The sequence below is a fragment of the Bombus huntii genome, chromosome 9, assembly GCF_024542735.1.
Source record: "Bombus huntii isolate Logan2020A chromosome 9, iyBomHunt1.1, whole genome shotgun sequence".
NCBI lineage: Eukaryota > Metazoa > Arthropoda > Insecta > Hymenoptera > Apidae > Bombus > Bombus huntii.
This window is the reverse complement of record NC_066246.1, coordinates 13,066,239-13,088,356: the sequence shown is the minus strand read 5'-3', so window position 1 is coordinate 13,088,356 and position 22,118 is coordinate 13,066,239. Positions and strand designations below refer to the sequence as shown.

Here is a 22,118-nt window from a genome sequence, read left to right as displayed (position 1 = left end):
AATGAAAGTCGAAAACCTTTGATCGCAGTTAGCAACCACATACATGCTTTTTTCTCTGCCAATTACCTCAATACGTCTAGGTCGACAAAGTTATGGCTCATTGAGCACGTTGTATGAAATTAATCGCGGCGCTCTTTGATTTTTGTATTCGCTTTTTAAAGCGCTCGAACGATCAAAAGAACATTCAATATCGTTATCACGAAAACACGTATGCAATGTCGATAAAATATTTTTATACGCTACATTTGGTTTTGAAACTTCTCATAACTTCTAAAACAAATAAATAAAGTTTCAATTTTCACTTTTCCGAACGATTAAAATACATCACGGATCATAAAATTGCGTTCTCTTACGTAATGTTCTTTTTCGTCATACATCCTGTTTGTTTTCATATTATGCACTTTATCAATATATTTATGCATAATGGATATAGTAGTTTTTTATTTCCTTATGTCAGTAGAATTCTCAGAGACGATATTTTGTTATATTCTGATTAGTTTCAAAATTTGTACTTTGTTTTGGTTCATTTGACATTTAATCTTAACTTACAAATATGTTATATATTTCTTTTCAACCTATAGACTAATCCCTTACTGTTATATACAAATAGAATTTTCAGATACATTTCATATGTCTGCAACTGTATAAATTATTATTATTTTATTCCTTTCCACTATGTAATATTTAGTTCTAATTTCTTTTTAAAATTTTAAACACCTCAACTTCTAATCATAAAATCCAATATGCTCAAAAATATATCAAGTTTCTAAGATTACAAATAAAATTTCAGAAGTTTTTAGGAAATTTACGTCCGATCATTTTTACTTGCGAATTTGTTTGCCAATTAAATCATGCCTTGTCATGGTCCTTTATCGAAATCGAAAATACCAAGTCATTATTTGACGCTGAAATCAACATAGTCGCTTAATAGCAATCGAGAAACGACAAGAATTTCTACGATGCTAGTAGAGCAATAGTGATATTAAAGGAAAAGATAGCGACAGTAGGAAACGGAACGAGTTCCGACATTGCCTGTGTACACTTTTCTCAGTACCAACAGCAAGACCGAAGATTAAACCCAAAAACGACAATGTGCTGTTTCTGGTTCTATATAAAATATTTGTCTCCCTGATAAAAGTATCCTCTGACTGATCAACTTTGCAGATACGAAAATTAACTGTAGTTTTAGTTCTGAATGTATTAAAAAAAAAAAGAAGATATGGAAAGAATAGTTACAATTACATCAAGTTTGTAGATACACTTTGTATTCGTACATTGGATAAAAGTAAGTTACGATATATAATATTTTAATATCAATAAAAAGTTATTCCCTAAATATCTTCCCACTACCTTTTTTTTTCAAATTTCAAATACTAACTTTCTCAATAAATTCTTCTTAGCAGTTACTTCTCGCACAGTCATCACACAATCATAAAAATAAGCAAAGCCTGCATACGGATTCGTATAAACTGTCACAAACATCTACAGACATCGATGCAACAGCTTTGCAGTTTGTGTTAGCCGGCAAATAAAAGGTAAGAAGGGTGTTACCTTTCAAACTCGATCTACGGCTCGATAAGGCAGCTACCCTCTGATAACGTTGGGAGGAACGAAATTACCAAAACGTAGCTAGCAGACAGTTTCAGCCGCATTACGCTGCTCCTTCAATTTCGTTATCGTTGCCAGGGTAAATGCAGGGTAAAGGCACAAAGGAGGCGAGGATAGGAGTGCAGCGCTCACAAAGTAAAATAAACTCGGTGATGCTTCGCGATTCGCCCGCCTTACGACCCCCTCACCCCACCCTATCCGTAGATCGAGATCAAAGATCAACAGTAGAGAGCGAGTAATGCCCTGCTCTCTGCCAGCACTATGGTAATTCATGTAGACGTACGTGTATAGTTGCATCACTCAACGCCGATTGAATTAATGTCCTGTAAAATTTCCAACTCGAATGAGTGTAACCTGAGTTTCTCAACATGACATGAACGAGATTTCATGAGTGAGAATAGCAGTTTTATAGGATGTCGTATAATTTGAGGTTATCGTGGTATAATAAAAATGTGGGTAAAGTTGAAGAGAAAGAGATTGGGAGACGTTACACGAGGTACGTTAAGGGATGAAATCGATAGGGTATAATGGAGAGATGTTGAATGGGTGTGAGCGAAATATAAGAGTTTGGATCTCTGTATTACGATTTTTTACCTTTCCGTTCAATTAAATCTGTTTCTTTTTTGTTGGTTATTTTGTTAATTTTATTTCTACAAAATCGGCTATACTTACGTGTGACGTAAAATAACCTTTATATCGAAAAATATAGTAGTCGAATTTAATAAAAATAACAAAAATCCTTAGTAGATGTGGTGGAATAGTAGAGGATTGACGAAACGGTAACGAGAACTTGCTGTTGCAACCCGTCAAATATATTTGAATTAAATAAACTGTAAATAAATATAGACAATGTCCAAAGTCGCTCATACAAACGTATTCGCAAAGACAGTGTATGATTGCTCGCAGATAACTCGAAGATATTAATCGATAACTCGTATAATAACTGCTAATAACTGACTAATAACTCGTTGGTAACTGATAGACACTCGGTAGATAGTCGTAGATACTGAAATCCTTACGATCGCGTTCGTTTACTTATACTGGTCGGGAGAGAGCCGAAAAATTTGAATTCGAGTTTGCTTAACAGTTGCACGTAGCGGTGACATTGTTTTGTCCGGAGTTTCTTTATTATTACATTATGTGCATCCTAACGATATTGATACTCTGAAGCAAAACATCAACATGATTTGAAATGTCCTCTAAACTCATGTGCCGCTATATAGATATAAATTAACGTTTATGTTATTAATGTTTAATGTTAAAAATAAACAAATCGGAACTATCCTGTTCAGATTCACTACCGTATATTCTCTTTACGATTTTTACTGACACGAGCAAGTTATTTCTTGTTTTCCAACGATCAAAATCAATAAAATCCAATTCGGTATTTAATTTACAAAATGTTGCAAAAAATTCAAATAGCCTTTCTCGTGATCGAAGCGAGCTATGTGGTCAAAGTAAATAGCGCGAAAAATCCAGTCGAGTCCAAAGAATCGAAAATACGGAAACGTCGTAGAACAAAGAGAAAAATTTCAATGGAATTACTGCGCTCGAAAATTTCTGAAGATGTTGTGTCGTACTTCTACGAAGAGACTGGGATGAAAGGTTAAAGGAGTACACGGTAATACCGACACGACGTAAAATAAACGTCTTTCCGGCATCCCTTTTCTATCTCAAACTATGTGAATCGCGAACTTATACGTACAGCGGCGTCCTAGGAAATTTCAATCGAATTAGCATGCCCCGTGTTTAAAATTTAAATTTATCTAAAATTTCGTGCAAGACGAGAGCTTACGACACGATATCATAAAGCTGCTCCATTTGAGATGGGAACGACGTTGAATTGAAAGGTGCACAACACTTACTGTTAGGGTCTAGAAACATTTTCTCGTGTAATCAATTTAAACACAATATGGTGTGAAATTTTTCGATATTTTGCAAGGAAAGAAACCGGCTTTATATCAGGTACTTGTAAATGAGTGAGGTTATACAAAGAAGAATATCAACACTTAATCTAACTTATTATAATATAATACATCCAAATAGTAAAATTAATTTTTTCTAATATTTAAAGTCCTTTTCACTAACTCATCCACACGTTTCCACTAAATCCACGCGTACAATTCACATCATAATTCATTTTACGAAAACGAACACGACCTACATCACCATCCAACTACAAAATATCTCTCCGAACCACAGTTTCCCAACTCTCGCCCTCGTTCCAGCACGCGATAAAACATAATACATATGCCATAAAATCACCCTCGCTACCACGGTTCCATAACCTGTCTCATAACCCAATTAACTCCACTTCGTTGTTACCAGTTCTCAACGTTATACTACCCTGTCCCTTAAGCCTTTCTCAATTTCAATAAATTTCACCCTGCCCTGCTATTTTCCTCTATACATACACATATAGACAGACAGTTGACTTTCGTTTCATGCTTCCATTTGGTCGAGAACGAACTGAACATGGATCCGGATCTCTTTGACTACGTAAACCCGAGGAAAATTCAAAGATCAGAGCTCGAGCGTGCAACTCGACACCTGGTGCTTCGCGTCTTTTACGTTCCACTGTGGAAACTGTGTCCTCACATTCCCTCGCGTTCCCTATTTCTCTGGTCGAGAAACTCGCAACCTTCTTTTTAGCTGGACGGAAATAATCCGTTCGACGAAACGTATGTTTCTCGGCCACAGTCACGCGGCCTCGTCGTGTTCGAGGACAGGTTTGACAGGAAAAAATTCACCCTTCACTGCTTCGTCATCGTCGAAGCTCGCGAATCTTTCTCTTTAGTTATACGTAGATATTTGGTCACTCGACTGCTAAGGTGATCGACCGTGGTCGATATTTACAGATTGGATGCTTCGCGATTGAAGATCTTGTTATATTTTTTTTTTTTTTTTCTGAAACATCTATGTGGTATTTTTTTGTTTTGAAATGACGTTAAGGTGGTCAAGTTAAAATGGTTTAAGTTGATGCGGTTTTTATGTATGTCAAAAGTAGTGAAAAATATTTTTTAGCTATTGGAAATATTAACATAATTCTTTCGCAGAGCCTTCTACATGACTCTATCAAAATATTCTTAAGTTTTAAGCATCTTTCTATAAAAAAATTTCAAGAAATCTATCGTATGAAATATCGTAAAGTGCAATTCTTATTCTGAATTATTCTTTCAGTACGATAAATGGAGAGGCAAAATTCGTTGTGCAATAGATTTTTAGTAAATAATATGAATGGATTCTTTAATGTAGGAGAAATTTTAATGCAAAAGTGGTGTAAGTCAAATTTTTGCCTATTTGCTTTAACACCACATTTCGAAACTGCAACCTTCATTCTGTATTGTGCAAAAATAGTGCAAGTATGTCTTCATTAGTTTCTCGGTGGATAAGAAAATGTGTGAGAATTGCCCACTCGGTCCCCTACAAAATTTTTACTTGATCCCTTATTATGCAGTAATCAATTTTTTTACACCACGTTTGGATTAAAAAGCTCGTACCCTAATAATTCTTTAATAAATTTCTTCTAATAAATTTTATTGAAATTTATGGAAACAAATTTTTCTCGATTAACAATATGAATAAATATCAAGTAATGAACTTCAAAATTAATATTAAAATTTTAATATATTTATAAAGAAACGTTGTAAAATTTTTCCCTCATATCAAACCAACGAGAGAAAGAAATTAGAATATCTAATACGATGGGAATCGCTTCCGTAGGAATCATTCCACTTTCGAAGGAATTATGCACCTATTTTGAATTTTCGAACACGATTACGCATATTAGATACTCTGAGAAGCTGTCGTCGCGACAAACACGATCGAAGTTTGTTTTAATCATCTTGTAAATTCACCCAGTTTGTCAGACAAGGACAATTAGCATGCAATTTGAAAGGAAGATCAGGTTCCGCGTGTAGACGTTAGCGGCTTTGACGTAGTTGCGTTAAATCTTTTCCAAGCGGACAATCGAACATTCAAACGAACCGAAGTAATGAAATTTTCGTAGGCTCAAAGCACGGTATCGCGAGCAACGATTCCACTAAATTCCCTTAAATACTTTCCTTCGTTCTTCCTACATAAACGTATTTGTTAAATCGTTTTCTAAACTCCGCATCTTTCTTAAGAAACGCGTAATTGAACTTTAGAACCGTACATTTCCTCTGATAAACAAATACCAGGGTAGCTTCGTACATAATCACATTAATAGTCGAATAGAAGTAAATATTTGAGTATCTATTCATTATTTGCTCGTTACTTAACTATTTAAAGTTTCATCGAATTTGAAGAATATATATAATGAGAATATTAACTAATATTAATTTAATTTTAGTGAATTATACTTATCTATTTCGCAAAAATCTAGTCTATAGTAGATATTCAAACAAAAGCTGTACAAAACCATTCTTACATTCAATATTCCCTATATTTTCCTGAAGTAGTAAATTTTCAAAATAGATTTCTCTATGGTATTTGGAAGTCACCGATACTTCTTAAATATATATTTATACATATATTCTTGTACATTTAGACTTATGTCGTAGAACGTAAATGTAAAGCCATAAAGATGTAAATGTAAAGTACACTAAAGAGAAAAATATTTGAAAAAGACAATTAAAGAGAATAATCGGCAATAATATTCTATCTCATTGAAACCTTCTGCATACCTGCATTCGATTCTTTTCAAAACTCGATTACCTTCACGCGTCAAGAATCCTTCTGGAATCAAATCGATTGATAATTGTGAGGCGGCCCATAAACTGCTCGATATTCCACTTGATGCACGAACATCTTGTAAGGTGCTCGACATTCCGTAAATCCGCGCTCGCATTTCATACCTCTACGCTTTATTGTTCACAAAAGCGTCATACGGAGGCGGAAAGGAAGAAGAAGTTCCAGTTATACGAACGCATCGCGCACGTAAGCATCGATAAGCGAGAGCTATTTCTACTTCATCGCATGCCACGGACCGCATACTTTGCCCTCGATCCACGAGGCGCGAGAACGAGCGCGTTTATGTATGCTCACAAATTTAAAAACAATACAGACCATCTCACTATACTACAACTTGGGATGCAGAGCTTCCTTCGTTGTAGCTCGGGTCCTTCTGTTTGCTACGGTGTTTACGAGTTTCGTTTGAAAGGTTTAAGGAGGGAGACACCTTTCAACGTTACGTGCAGAATCATTTCTCAGAATCATTTCTGACTTGCGTTTGTTGTTCGTTTGAGGTAACGTAAGTTGGAAAGAATTCCATGTACAGATCGTGTTAGATGATTGAAATATTAAATTGGTGAAATATTTTGAATAATTTTGATTTTGGTATTTTGAATAGGAATTGAAATATGGTATATGGAAATAAAGTATAAATTGAATTACATAAGATTAGGTCGACTACACGTGTGTGATCTGTGCTTTGAGACACTTCAATTCACTCATTCATTGGAAATATTTATAAAACTTATTTGAACATTATGAATGAAGGAAAAGATTTGTAGGGGTAATACAAATTTGACATATACTACTAAAACAATAGAAATAATTGAGATAAAGAAAAAAAAATATTCTGCCACCCAATACAAATTATATTTCGTTATTAACGATCAAGAAATCTGCTGGCAAATACCTATGATGCAAAGAAAAGGAAGTTTGATTCCAATCCGAATTAATAGACGAGCTTCCATGACTTACCTGTAACAAAGAAAATAAAGTTAAATTAGTTACACATGAAACCATTTCGAAGTTGAGCTAATAATTTGACAAAATATTTTCAAGAATCCATTTATTCAAATAACGTTTTTTAAAGGAAATAGAAGAAGATGTATAAGAAGGAGGATAGAAAGGATAACAGGAATAGAATAATCATCTCATATACGTATTCATCCATCTCTTCTCATAAATCTTTATAAGCAACACCATATTTATAATATGAAACACTACTCTTATTTCTCCTCCATTTTTAATCAAGATAACAAACGTACCATACATACAATAAATATAAAACAAAAAGAAAACGTAATTTGGCAAAGCAAAGAGAAAACACGTTTTATAAACATGCAGATATTCTCGTCAGAATTTTCTCCTTTCCACCCCTTCACGAAATCTTCTTTGGCATCCATAAACCCGTTCCAAGCACACCCGTGCTAAAGAAAAGATGCGAATCGCGCGAAATGTATCTACTTGAAATGCATCTGCTTGCACGCTCGTTTCCAACAACGAACCGAATTTCTCCTTGGCTGGTCACGGCCGAGGCGTTCGAGGAATCGCTGTGGAATTCCGAGGATCCGCGATTCTTCTTGTTCGCGTGTCGACTCGCAGAAACGGAAGAAAGAAACCGAGTAATTTATCGAGGCGATGTAGAGCTTCGGATGTTCTTCGTAATTAGAAAATTTTAACGATCTTCCTTGTTAAAAGCGTGACGCTTATTTCTCATACGCGGTAATATCGCAAAAACAAAAACTTGCGATATGTATTTGGAAATATGGAACAAATTATGGACGAACATAATAATTTACTAATTCATTCTATTATTCATTTCTATTATTATCTTACTATATCTATATTTACTTACTATATCTTTCTTTCTATTATTCAAAGAATCGATACATCGATTCATTAATTTCAATAATTGACAAATCTTTCGTGGATCGAATCACTGCATATATAATTCAAAAAATTTTATTCAATTTGGACGTGTGAAATTAAAAAGCCAATAATTTGTATTAGACCTGATGTGTCTCCACGACTGTTCCTTCAGCTACGTCATGTCGGGCGAATAAAAATTGCAACTGATGAACGGTCGGGAAGATAAATTAATAAGGCAAGATAAAAGCAGGTTGATGGACAGAGTTCATTTAGATCGTAGAAACTGCTTTCAGAGGAAACAAAATCCTGGCGAGGAAATACAACGAAGGGAAAAGATATACCGAGAAACCCGTATAAAAATCAGGTGAATAATGAGAATAATGAGATAAAATTGATCAGACGAATGGAGCGAAAAGAAAAAGTGGGGTTCATTCTTTGTGACAGGATTTTCGAGTAACGAGCGTGTTCATTTCGTTCAGCTTATAATTTCCGCCTTGTCAAGATTTCTATCTTAATTCATTAAAAAAATGTTAGCTTGGAAGATAAAAATTTATCCATTTTCCATTATAATAACCAATTATTTCAGTGAGACAATTTAGATCTTCGTGTTTAACTAAAGTTATGCATTATTCAAACTAAAACTGGAGATATAAATGTTTTCATATTACATATTATTATAAGTTTGTGACAGAAATATGATTTTAAATAATCTCTTTTAATTTGTTTCTTAATAGCTATAACCACGCATTAACAAATGAAATGAAAATCTCTAATATTCGTTTTGTTACATCAAAAATGTTTTACTTTTTATTTCAAAACAAATACAATACACGAACAGTATTCTACATAAAAATGTTCATTACTTTCACGTACATTTATTCTGAACAGCGTGGCTGACCTCTTTTCTACCCTTTTCATCAAAAATTGCACAAAAATATCGCAATCATAGATCGCGAAACATAACCTACATTTGTAAACGTTAAATTCATTAAACAGACAGAGTTCTTAATAAATCCCAATTTAAACCATTGATTGGTAGAATTCACTTAATTATCATTTCATCGTGATTTTTTTTTTTTTTTTATACAAGATGTGGCCTAGTCAACTTTTGCTCTCAATGCCTCCAATAAATATCTGTCATTATCCATTAAAAAATTAATCTATACATCATATATCATCTATACATCTATATATCCAGTTACAAGTGTCACAACAACTCACCGTCGGAACTTGGGAACACGTGTTTTATTCCCATTCAGTTCTGTGCTTCGAAGTCGTGTTATTTGAATATAATTTGAAATGCAAACGCCGGGATATTAATAATTCCTGTCACTTAAAATTCCTCCATTTGTCTTCCGCTATTTACAGACCCGAAGGCAGCTTTATTAGCAATAAGTATTACAATTCTTTCCTTCTGATGTTACGGCAATTTCAGCGCCATTTCTCTGTTCCCGGAGCTTTCGAATCATCCAACTAACATATCTTACGCATCGTGGTCACGAGATTTTCGCTAATTAATACTCTATCGGGAATTTTCGGTTCCGTTCGTGAAATTTCAGTGAGAAATTTTCCTGTTTTTCGGCACGATTGAGGCACCCGTTTTCGAACCACGGAAAACTTGTTAATATAGTTCCAGATTAGACGGTCGTCGTGGTTGCTCGCGCGTTAAATAACGAGCCACGGATTCTCATAAATATGCGCCACGGTTGACGACATACGTTAACGATATTAAAAAGTTTCAGAGACCGGACGTTCGTTGTAACTCGTTTTCCCCCGCACGGTGAACTGACGTAAGTGGATTATTGTTTTCTGGCGAGTTCGAAGCGCGTGCTTTGTGTCCGAAGCCGAGAACTCGTTTCGTTTCACCCGTTCCGCCAACAACTATTATTCCTCGTTATGAAAAACGTCTATATCCACGTTTTAGAGGCTTCCGCGCTGTTTTTATTCTTGTGTGCGAAGTATGAAGCTTCGTCCATTTTCTCCATTGCTTGTTTGTCTTGTATCTTGCGTCTTTTTCTTATTTTTATTTGTTCTTTTTGTGAGAATATGTTTTATCGCTCAGTCTTTGGATCTTTAATTGCAATAGAGAATAGAATTTGCTTCAGATTAGTTGTATTTTAGCGATTTAATTTTGCTAAAATAATTAATGGTGTTGAAAAAAGTGCTTCATGAATTTCGATCGTCTTTAAAAAAAAAGAAGATAAAAGATAAATGTAAATTTAGAAGAGAAACGTTATGAATAAGAAAGTTTGTAAAATATGTTGATGTACGTATGATAGAAGATCTTAGAAATATTATCAGTGAAGATGTACACTCATTTTTTATTCATACAAAGAATGCTATATTATTACATAAAAACATGAAATGATTTTTAAAAGGTGTGATAAAAGAAACCAAACATAAACATAGTTTATCAAACTAAAATGTTAAAATTAAAATTTAATTATCATAGTAAACGTGTTGAAAACACAAACGAATCACATGAAATTTCATTTAAACAGTTAACTACGTTCGACGTGTATACACGTCAATTCAAAATCCTCGGCGTGTGACATAAGAAATTGCCATTTATTATAGAAACTCAAAATTTCACTAAAATGACATTTAGTGGTATATTTCCCTTATACTTTCAGTAAACCTATTACGTATTTTATAAAAAAATTTTGATTGTTTGATTATTCCCTTGGTATATTGATTATGCTCCGTATAACGTATTACTTTTTATAAACTGGGTTGATTATTTTCTTCAATGCATCCCCATTTGTGTACTTCACTGCGTATATCGGCTATTCCGCGAAATATTTTGTGTACTTTACTGCGTACAACGGCTATTCCCCGAATTATTTTGTGTACTTTATTGCGTATACCGGCTATTCCCCGAATTATTTTGTGTACTTTACTTACTTCTTTATACTTTACTTGCTAATTATGTTTTAGCAATTTTTAAGTTTTTAATAACAACATACATTTTTTAACAATAAATTGTTAATTTTTATTGAATAAAAATGTAATCCTTTTTCCTTTACGAAAAAGATTCTGTATTTTTTCGTAAAATTTACAATATGAACATTTGCCCTGCGTTCGACGTGTATACTCATCGTTGCTTGACTTTAATTACGCACCCCGTAAGAGATTTTTGAAACTAAATTCTGCAGTTAACAGATTAGATTTGACTTCCTTATATCGTTTTGAAATTTTCCTCGGCAAACGAATGTTCTTACATCATGTCAAATCTTAACAAATTTCATAGAGAACCCAACTCAGAATTGGAAAATTGCATGGACCAAAATATCCTGACAACGCAAAACAAGCTTTACAAATACAACGCACGTGCAGCTTTAACAACGTTGTGTGAACACCTAACATAAATCTAATTTTCAAGAAACCACGTAAAACATAAACGAAGTTCACATCTCTATACACTTCATGCACTGCCTATTGCATTCGCTTTTATCGACGCGAGGAACCATCGAAAACGCGACACGGTTTTCACATTCTCGTAGTTCTAACAATTTATTCTTGGTGGTTACGGCCCGATATGACCGGGTTGCTGTTTTTCGAAGGCGCCTTCAATGCTACCTTGGAAACTATGCTACACACCTTGTCATGAACATCGTTGTAACAGTTTATCGCGCGGAGAACTATTTTATGGCTGAGTCGTTACCTACGCGTTTTACGATCTTCGAATCATACAGGCTACCCGCTGTGTTAGATAGGATTCCTTCGTAACCCTGTACATTTCCCTTGCTTTTTCTGGTTTACAATCGTGTGCTTTACGACGAATTGCTTTGTTTCGTTCCAACGAAGAATCTCGCGTCAGAAAGGAGGACGATTTTGAGGAAATCGTTTCTACGAGTTTCATCAGCTTCTCGATGGCTTGAATATACTGTTTGTATTTTATGATGAATATCGTACGCGAACGAGGTTCTCGAGCGAAAGGTGTGGAAAAATAGGTATAAAGGACGAATGCATCAGGAAACGTTGAAGTCATTGAAAGACTATTTGGAATGCAAAGATCTTTCAAATGGAATATGAGCTTGAATGGCTCACAGAATATACATATATGCATGGAGTTTTGGATGTAAAAGAGTAAAAGTACGTTTATTAAGTAATACGAAATTTAATATCCTTGGACCTAATCGATTAATATGTAAATGTTACAATAAATACGATAGTAATGTCAATACTTTTTGTAGCTGTTATATATCTATAAAATTTCTATGAAAAATTGCAACTGACTATTTCAACTACTCCAACAAATCTACTGCTAAAACCAATCATTTTCCAGATCCTTAACACTCATGCCCACGTACGCAGTTCTCAAAAGCCAAAATTCCCTAGGACAATGACACGATAAAAGCATTTCTACGGAATTGCTTTCAAGTGCAGCTGTGCTGTTTTCTCCAACATGCTGCTGCTTTTTTTGCTCACACCAGAAGACAGGCTGCTTTCGACTCCCGTTTCTAACCCCATTGTACCAGTTTCGAGCTGTGTCACTCGGACAACCGACTTGTTCTCCCCCGTATCCCTCTCTTCAGTCGTTGTGGCTGAAATTTCAATTGTTCCCCAGCCCTGAGTCCCGATGCTTTCCATTTTCCAGCGCAAAGAGAAACAAGCATCGAGAAACGACGAATTACGCTACGGCCTTGTTCTTCCCTCATTTGCCTGAGTGTAGACCCCTTTGTCTCGCCTGAGTCGCGGTTCTGGGTAATTCGACCGTTTTTTCTTCTCCCTTTAAGCTTTTTCTCCTCGCGTCCTGCTTTCGAACGACATGCGGCTGCAGACCACTTTGCGTGATGGAGTCTTTCACTCTTAACCGTATGAGAGGCACTTCTCAATTGTTTCATTTGATTTTTGAATGACCACCCTTTTTTATTTGTCTTTCATCGATTCATTCTGTGTCAGAAAGGATTGGATTAAAGGGATTCAATATTCGAACTGCGAGTGCAATTGCTGTATAAAAGTGTGGAAATTCATATTTGTTAGAATGATATATTTCTTGATATTTTTTGAAGCTGAGTGAGAATGTGAGATATTTTAGACTTTTGATAGGAATTACTGGTACTTAATTATTACAAATATTTGCTTGGCTTAGATGGATTAAGAGTTGACGATATACGTAATATTCGAATAGTCAAATTACGCTCAACTAATCTGAGTAGCTAAATTATATGAATTTTTAAATTGGTAAAAATTATTTAACATAAAAATTCGAATATGAATGAAATTCGGATCACCAAACTTTCTGTTTGCAATTCTGCCAAATAAAACAATTCAATGATACCTATCAAAAACCAGTGAAGGCTGTAAACTTAAAAAATTTGTCTATTTTTTGCCCTTTTGTCTATTTTTGCTATCGTGAAAATTGAGAAGTCTACAAATGAAACATAAAGCCCTCACAGACCTACATTTGTATTTTATACAACATATTTCCCATTCAGCATACCGAGAAGAATACACTTGGAAAATTAGGTGGCTCGATTCAGATACGGCCCGTATCTGTGCAGCTGCGTGTTGACTGATTTCTAAGCGCTACATAAATGTAGAGCGATATTTCCATCTGGCGGGTGTAAACTTCGGCATCAGCCGAGAACCTGTTCGAGACAAGTTTGAAGGGAAGGAAATTCGGCGAAGTTATTAACGCTTGACACAGTTCTGATGTTTCTGTTGCTGCGTAACCATGAGTACAGGCTAAACTGCGGGAAAGTAGCAAACAAGCAATTTCAGAAACTGGACACTGACAATCGCCCAAAGAGAATACTGCCTCTGAGGCATACTCCTCGCATGAATAACAATATTTTGGTCAGTTTCGGCCGCAATATTATATGTATATCGTTACCCACCGCACAGTTTATTTTCTGCTCAGCATTATCGTACATTTTTCCTTTTCCCTCCACAGAATCATGTTACAAATCACTATTTCTTTGTATCCTTGCACCAGGAAACTTGAATTTACAACGTTGCGAAAACAAAGATTCAGCAATCTTTTTTAATTTGAAGAAGTAATATTCTCTTGAATATATTCATTAAAATAATTTTTGAAGAAAATTGAAAAAACTTTAAAGTTTCATTGTTATAAGTTAATTTAATTTGAAATAAACGAGGTTTATTATGTACTACAGTATGAATTAAATTAATTTCTATTTATTCTATCTTTATTTATGTTTAAATGAAATGTGTTGACATTTATCTTAAAGTTTTGAAAAAATATATCAAACACTTGTTACGTTATTAAACTTCATTTGTATGTTTTCAACGAATTAATTGAAAATTTTCTTTCACTCGTGGCCATTATAAAATTTCGTTTGATTTCTTCCAAGAATATTGAGAGCACGATGTGGGAATAATGAAGAATCAGTTTTTATTGTCAAGACGAAACGTATCAGAAAAGCTTTAAACATGATCTTAGATTACCGCCCATAATTTCCCATCGTTCCATACCTTATATACAGTTGCTATCACTCAGAATAAATCCAAAGTTCCCTATCAGTCAACGTGACACACTAGTGACAAATTATACAATTATCCCAAACTTAAATTCATCACTTTCATTTCTTATAAAAGCAACAATAAATCAAGTACCCCACACCCTGTATAACCAAAATCATCCATTACATCTAACTCTTCTACCTTGAGACTCAACAAACTAAATCTCTGTCTTCTTCAACAATTTCCTTTAACAATGTACGTAGGAATGTTTATTATAAATTAACAGAAAAGACAGTATGATAAACACAATATTGTTACACTCTCATAAAATCGAATATGATATCGCGTTTCACGAATTCGCTTATCACTATTTCTACGTCACAGCAACACGATGAACTTCTCTCGACCACGATTGATTCAACTCTGACAGCAATACCACGCTCATTTTTCCCTTAACAAACCTTGGTAACGCTCACAACACTCCTTGACAACATTAACGTTGACAACGTTTATAAACAATCAGCCACGTCTTTCCCTAACGTTACACCATCCTAGATGTATAAGCAATTACAAAATCTCAAACAATTTACCAAAACAATTTCCATCAAAACATCATATAAAATATGGTAGAGATCTATTATTGTTTACATCTATGTTTTCACATTTCTGTTCTGCATTAAATTCAAAGAAATTTGTTCGAAGAAACAAGAACGCTATGGAATTACAAAAACGTGGACAACCGGTTAACCGCTGGCTGGCTCAAAGAACTATCGTTAACATCGTTAAAACGAAATCCCTGTTGCCTCTGTACGTTGCAAGAGCCACGAAGAAAGACTATTAATCGCGGTTTTTCTACCGCAAAGCGAGAATATCTAAAGAGCGAGACGAATCATCGCATTTATAATTACCTCAACGTCTTAGGAATATCTTCACCGGCTGTTAGATCCAAATGGCTTCTCCTCTCGATCCCCTTGAGCGGATTGCACAAAGGAAACACGGCGAGCAGCCGGGAATCAAATGAGAGGCAGGTAATTAAGCGGATTTAGGCACTCTCAGACACGAGCACCTAACACCTTTCCCGTTTAGCCGCCGCACCGTGCCGGTTCAACCGCCACTCGTCGATTAATTACGGAAGATTACGTTTAGCGATGAAACCGTCCCCATTTCTCCCTTCCGTCCTCGACCGCGTTTTCTTTTTCTTTCCAGCCAAGTCTTCGGGGATTATCGATTCTCGAGGTCGTCTGCCGTCTACTTGTCCATTCAATCTCGTGGAATGCTTATTTTAAGCGTTTCCGGCGTTAGGTATACAAAAATTAGATTTCATGGTATGTACAGTGGCTACAAAAAATATTTGCACATATCTTTATTTGTCAATGAAGCGTTTTTTTATCAGGCATTTCACTTTTATAGCATCAAATTTTGTAATTATATAGAAATACTACTAGAAGATGCCAAATTTAATATATTTGGATTTAATTGATTAGTATTATATATAAATGTTATAATAAATATAATAGCACGAAAACATTTGGTCATTTTGTATTTGATAATATAGCGTTAAAGTGTCGTTGTAACATCAATAAGATTGAAATCGAATGTATTCTATAGTTTCTTAAATCGTATTAAATACCTTATTTAAAATTAAGAAAAATGACGTAACTGTATCCTGGAGTAATAAATTTTACGCAATTGATTCAGTTGGTATTTCGGCAAACAACTAACAACAAAATGAATACAAGGCAAGAAGTAAAATAAGAGTAAAGGATAAAGCGTAGTCGTTTCGCCATAAATTCGAAGCCATTCGAGCTTGGAAATTGCGATATATACCCATAGTTCTTCGATACACAAGATTGCATACTAAAGTTCTATAGAGACGAAATTCCATTTTGCGATACGATTTTCTTCATCGATTTTCCGTTTCTTAGGCAAAATGCGACAGAAATGGAATTTGCACGACGCAACTATCTCTATTCAGAGATTTACTTGTAGCCACGTGAAATTCCATTTTTCTATGAAATTCCGGTGAAATCAATGTAAAAATGTTCCCGCTCTAGCATGGTTAGAGAATAATGTAATATACTAATTTTCTTCTAAATATAATGTTTACAATAAATGTCTTGTTGTGTTGTAATTTTATTTATATTTAAATGTAATTTCATTTACATTCCCAGATTGGTTTCAAACTTATCCAATGTAACCATGGCAGTCGTGTCTGATTACAGTGCTAATGTCAAGCAGTTTTATATAACACACATAATATGAGCATATAAGTTTTCAATATTAAATGTTCAAATACTTCTGTGATCTAGTGTTGCACCATCAAACCATTCATCATCCCTTAACTTTTAAACATTCCATATCCTTGCAACTATGTAATATTCGTTAAATCATTCGTAAACTAACTGACAGCGTTCGATTAGGAAGAACGACCTGTGACCACTGGATCTATCAACTAATCCTATCGTAGCACGATTCCAGCTCACCGAACCGTTCCATCGCGTAGAGAAATTTCCTTGACGTAGTCGAAATGCAATAGAAACGACATCTGCATGACAAGGCGCGATTCGAAGCGGCAGCCGCGAATTATTTACGGTGGCAATGTCAGCAGGTGGCCACAGTTCACTTCCATATATGATAAAGGCATTTGTCATCGTCCGGCTTTCGCCTTCGATTATCGATACACCCTACCACGGTCAATAGATGCATCCTACAGATAGTCGAATATGTATTTATAGTGATGAATTCTGTTATCTGTATGTATGTATGTATGTATATATATATATATATATATATATATATATATGTATTCCGTTCGTGTTACTTCTATGCTTTCTTTCCTCTTTCCCAATTCCCGCTTTTCATCGTTCTTCCACTTCTTCCATTTCTCTTTTCTTTCACTCTTTTCCGCGATACCGGTCTCCGCGATGGCTGGAAATAGTTTTTCATTCAATGTCATTCTTCGTTATGAATCTTGTTTCAGCCCGGTATGATTCCTAGTTGTAGCTTCTGATTTCATTTTTGTTTTCTGGTATTGGCGATTTATTTCTTCGAGGAATTTTGCTTCGTTGCACTTTGTCGCGGTATTAGACTGACTCATATATTATTAGGACGACATTTTAAGTTGTGTATGAAGTCGTAAAGATTGAAATAAAATTGGATTAGTTGGAATGTTATAATCACTTAGTAATGTTTTAGAATTACGGAAGTTTTGTTAAGTAGCTTTGGATGAATCATAGAATTAATTTTTTAGAAGTGCTATTCTGTAATATACACGTTTTAATGTACTTCCGACAGTTTGTTTTTGCTATAATAGATAGAGGAAAAATATTTCTTTAAAACATTAGTATTCTTTTTATGTCCACCAGCTTTGGCTTTATTTTATTCTCGTAAAAAAGTGCCCATTCATATTCAGTAAATAATTTTATTTCCTATTATTCCTATAAAAAATTTTAATGAATCTTCAATAAATAAATATTGAATAAATAAGGTAAACTCCACTTATTTTATCCATTACTTTTTCTATTCTCCCATTCCACTCAAATGATCAATAACTTATCATTAATAATTTGCCAATAATTTACTATTTCCCTCCATTATGATGTAGCAATCAACCATTGGTCTTCCATCATCCCTTAAAATTTCACCTTAAAATATCTACATTTTCTTCCACTGCCTTCAACCCTATTTCACGGCATCTTCTGCTCCTCCCCCGATCTAATCTCATCCCTCCGCGCGTCCATCTATCTCTATTATCCCGCATCCATCTCCTGCGCCTATTCTCTTCGTTCCTAACCGGCCGTTGCTCGCCATGAAAACCGATAAAAGTTATTAGATCCTACGGTTAAGTAGTTCCTGGTGGCTTCAGTTTCCGGAAATGAAGTCTGAAACTACCAACCCCGGAATGGTTACACGCGTAAAGAGCACCAAGTAGGGTAGCGAGGACAAAAAGCATCTATCCGCCCCCGCTTCACTTTTCATCGGGCCATGGATAGAACGCAGAAACTTAGGCAACCTCTTTATTGAGATACGCGATCGATTCTGCTGCTTTCATCGGTTGTATAAGAGGCTAGCTGTGGATTTTGTCTACTGAATGTCTGATTCCCACTTGTCCCTTTAACGGGAAAACAATTTACTCAACAATAATTGTGAATACAGTATTGGAATGAAAATGTTATTGTATGTCGAATATTGTAAAATTGACACTTCAAAAAGATTCTATACATATGTAAGGTGTTTCATTTAATTTGAACGGCTTAAATAACACAAAAGATTTTCTTGAGATCATCACTTCTGCCTTTAAATAAAATTATTTGAATTTGAATATCTTTATCAACATAAAAATTCCTTTAAAATTCTTCAAGAATTCTAAAAGAATTTGAAATTCTTCTTTCTTTTGTTATTGATTAGTACTTTCAAGCTATATTTATATCAGTATTTGGAAATTCGTAGAATTTGCTATGTGTCATATTGTGTATCAATTCTGATGTATTACATTTGTTATCTTCGTCGCACACTATGTATATGATCACATAACTTATCATTGACTATCAGAAAAGAATAATTTATTACAATTCGGCCAATGAGATCTGCATTACAATAAACACCACAGATCATGAATAATCTTTGACTTCATCGTGTTCATTTTTCTTAAAAAGTATCCAATTTTTGAAAAAAATGTAAATGTCAGTATATTATATTTTCTTTTTCAAAATTATGAAATTTTTCTGAGGCATATAACAATGCACTTGTCGATCAGTAATATAAATGAAAATAATCAAATTATATTAATTCATTCATTCGTTCGACCATCGATCAACCATCGAAGACCATCTTCTCTATAACATTTCTCCTTTTCTAAACTGTTCATTCTGAAGCTCTACTAACCTCTGAACCACAACAACGATTCTCATAAAATAAAGACCCATGCAACTTGTAAATAAAACACGAACGATATGAATCACAGTCTGTATGACAGAAATCCCTGACTTTTAAAATACTCCATCGAGACCAATCACAGGTTTTGCGTGGCATGAGCAAACGTATCAAAGTGGCTCACCGCGATATCGAGCCCGATCAAAGCAATCGACGATCTGCGATTTTTGAGATGATCACCGACTGGAAATAGAGGATCGCCTGTAAACCTGGAATCGACTGTTCCCTATCCGATTGTTAATCATTTTTCGAGAGGGCCTCGACGCGAACCAAGCACGTTTCTACCTTTTTTTGTAGATGTTGAGCCATGCTTCATGGCGGGTTCGCTCCCCTGGATTCCCATCGTATCGAATGCTGGTCGAAATCGATGCAGAGATCCGGGAAAGATATGTGTGTTCCTATTCTCTGTTGCGGACTTATTGGACGAGGGTAATCGTGGATTTATGTGGGCCGTTTAATGAAATTTGTGCTTTTTGCCCGAACTACTCCAAGGCTGGATTTCAATGGGGCCACCGAATATATTTCTTTGTTTTCACTGGTGATCGCTGTGGAATTTTTGCTTGAGACGATTTGACGGAAGTTGTTGCTTTTGAGGGATATACTTTGGTTATCTTGCATTGGAACTGTAGTATATTTGTTAAAATACAACTTCGGAAGATAAGATTTCTTCTGTGTAATTATATTAATCGAAAATAAGAAAGTCATTTTCTAATTTTATACGATTCGTAAGTTCAACGTACCTATCAGGCCATTAAACTCGTACAATATATAAAGTGAGTATCGATATGATCAACCAACTTCTATTTTAATACTTTCGAAGTAATTCTAAATTTATAAATTCTTTGTACTACCATTATATACATAGGAAATATCGATTTATTTCCAGATTGAGAGCAACTATATTCAGGCCAATATTCTTCTATTCCTGTTACTACATGGTGAAGCGTTAATTAAAGAAAATACTTGGTGAATAAACGAGGTAATAATAAACAGTCACGTTAACCTATTTATGTGAAACGAAGGAAAATCACATTTTTCGTTTTTCGAGTATTGTTGAGGTTAAACTAGGCGAACAAACGTGGCGATATTTACGTTAACGTTTCCGTATTATAATTCTCGAAATAACTGACGTTGTAAAAACGAATAAAAAGCAGCCACTTCTCGCGTGCCTGGTGATAAATCATTCTTTATGGCAGCACTTTGCAAGAGTATTTCTTGTAGAAACATCCGTGCTTCTGCACGTAAACTTTTAACACGTCCCCGCTTACACACGTTCTCTAGCAAAATGAAATGGTTTGTTTTAGAGTGCGATATACAACGTAGAATTTGCCATATAACATGGGAAAGTCATAAACAATTTCAATTCACGTTTGTAAATTCTTTAATGTTCAACAATACTGAAATACTGTTGAAAGCATAATATAAGTAATTTTTTTTTTTTATCAAAAGTTTCATATAAAATAGAATTCAATCTAGAATATATTTTTTACATTATATGTGAAAGTTAATTTTTCTATTTCTTTAATTTATAAAGTCTCCTTGATTTTTCTTTTTCTCGTCGAATTAGGGACAACAATCGAATTTCCTTAAAGGACACAGGTGCGATCGTAAAAAGCAGCTCGAGGAACGAATGCAAGATAAACGATTCGAGGGAAGGTTGTTTAAGAATAGCAACTGGCAGAAATAAAGAATGCAGAATGAAATGCCGAAAGGCGAGGAATATCTTCGCAACGAAACACTAACAAAGCTTCAGTGGACAGCTGTACCCATGGCCTCGTGATATTAAATGCTACGAGGAAAGGATAGATCAAGAAGCAAGCGAAAGGGGTAGCTGAGAAATGAGATTCCATAACAATCTTTTCACGGGCTTAATAGCACGATTAGTTAACTAAGTGCATTTCTTTTTAATTAAAAATTCAACATTTGTAAATTTCTTCGAAATTAAAAGTTTTCACATTTCTTTAAAATCCAGAAAACGAATCATACGGACATAATTAGACTATCAATGTTTATGAATCTATGACAAATTTAAAGATGCAGAAAAGTACGAGATATCTACAATACACAAAAATATATACCACGTCAAAGGTATACTATTTTGCAATATTAATTAACACTCATAATATGATGCACATGAATAGATTTTTATTTACCTCCGATGTCTTCGATTCTGTCCATAGAAATATAGATTTGCATACAAATTTGCAGTGTAATTATAATCGTCGAGCGATCGACGAAAGTAGAAAGAAAAATATATCAACGCGAACATACGCGCGTATAAATTGTTCGGCGATATAATTGTGCAACGTGACGATTCAATCAGCGCAGCAGCTATCCAGTCGTGTTAGCGCGTCTATGAATCGCAACGAGAGACGAAATTCTCGCGTTTAAATGGCAAATGCAACCTTTGTTCGATATCTCGTTCGTTTTTCATTTTTCGCCAAATTTCCGGTGTATGCAATAAAGAGCATTCAGTTCAACTGTTTCATTAATTCGCGCGGCAAAGTCGTGTTTTACTGTTGTTCATTAATGAAACGCGTTTGTTGTAGTAGACATGTTCGCGATAT

The 22,118-nt window shown here is 34.8% G+C and overlaps 2 protein-coding genes across 7 annotated transcripts in view; one reads left to right on the top strand and one right to left on the bottom strand.

The window, feature by feature from the left end:
• LOC126869325 (protein eva-1) overlaps window positions 1-22,118 on the bottom strand; it is a 324,775-nt gene that overhangs the window by 182,628 nt on the left and 120,029 nt on the right. The gene's annotated exons all lie outside the window — the stretch shown is intronic.
• The window catches only part of LOC126869322 (uncharacterized), a 173,033-nt gene that overhangs the window by 135,269 nt on the left and 15,646 nt on the right, over window positions 1-22,118 (top strand). The window lies entirely within an intron of this gene.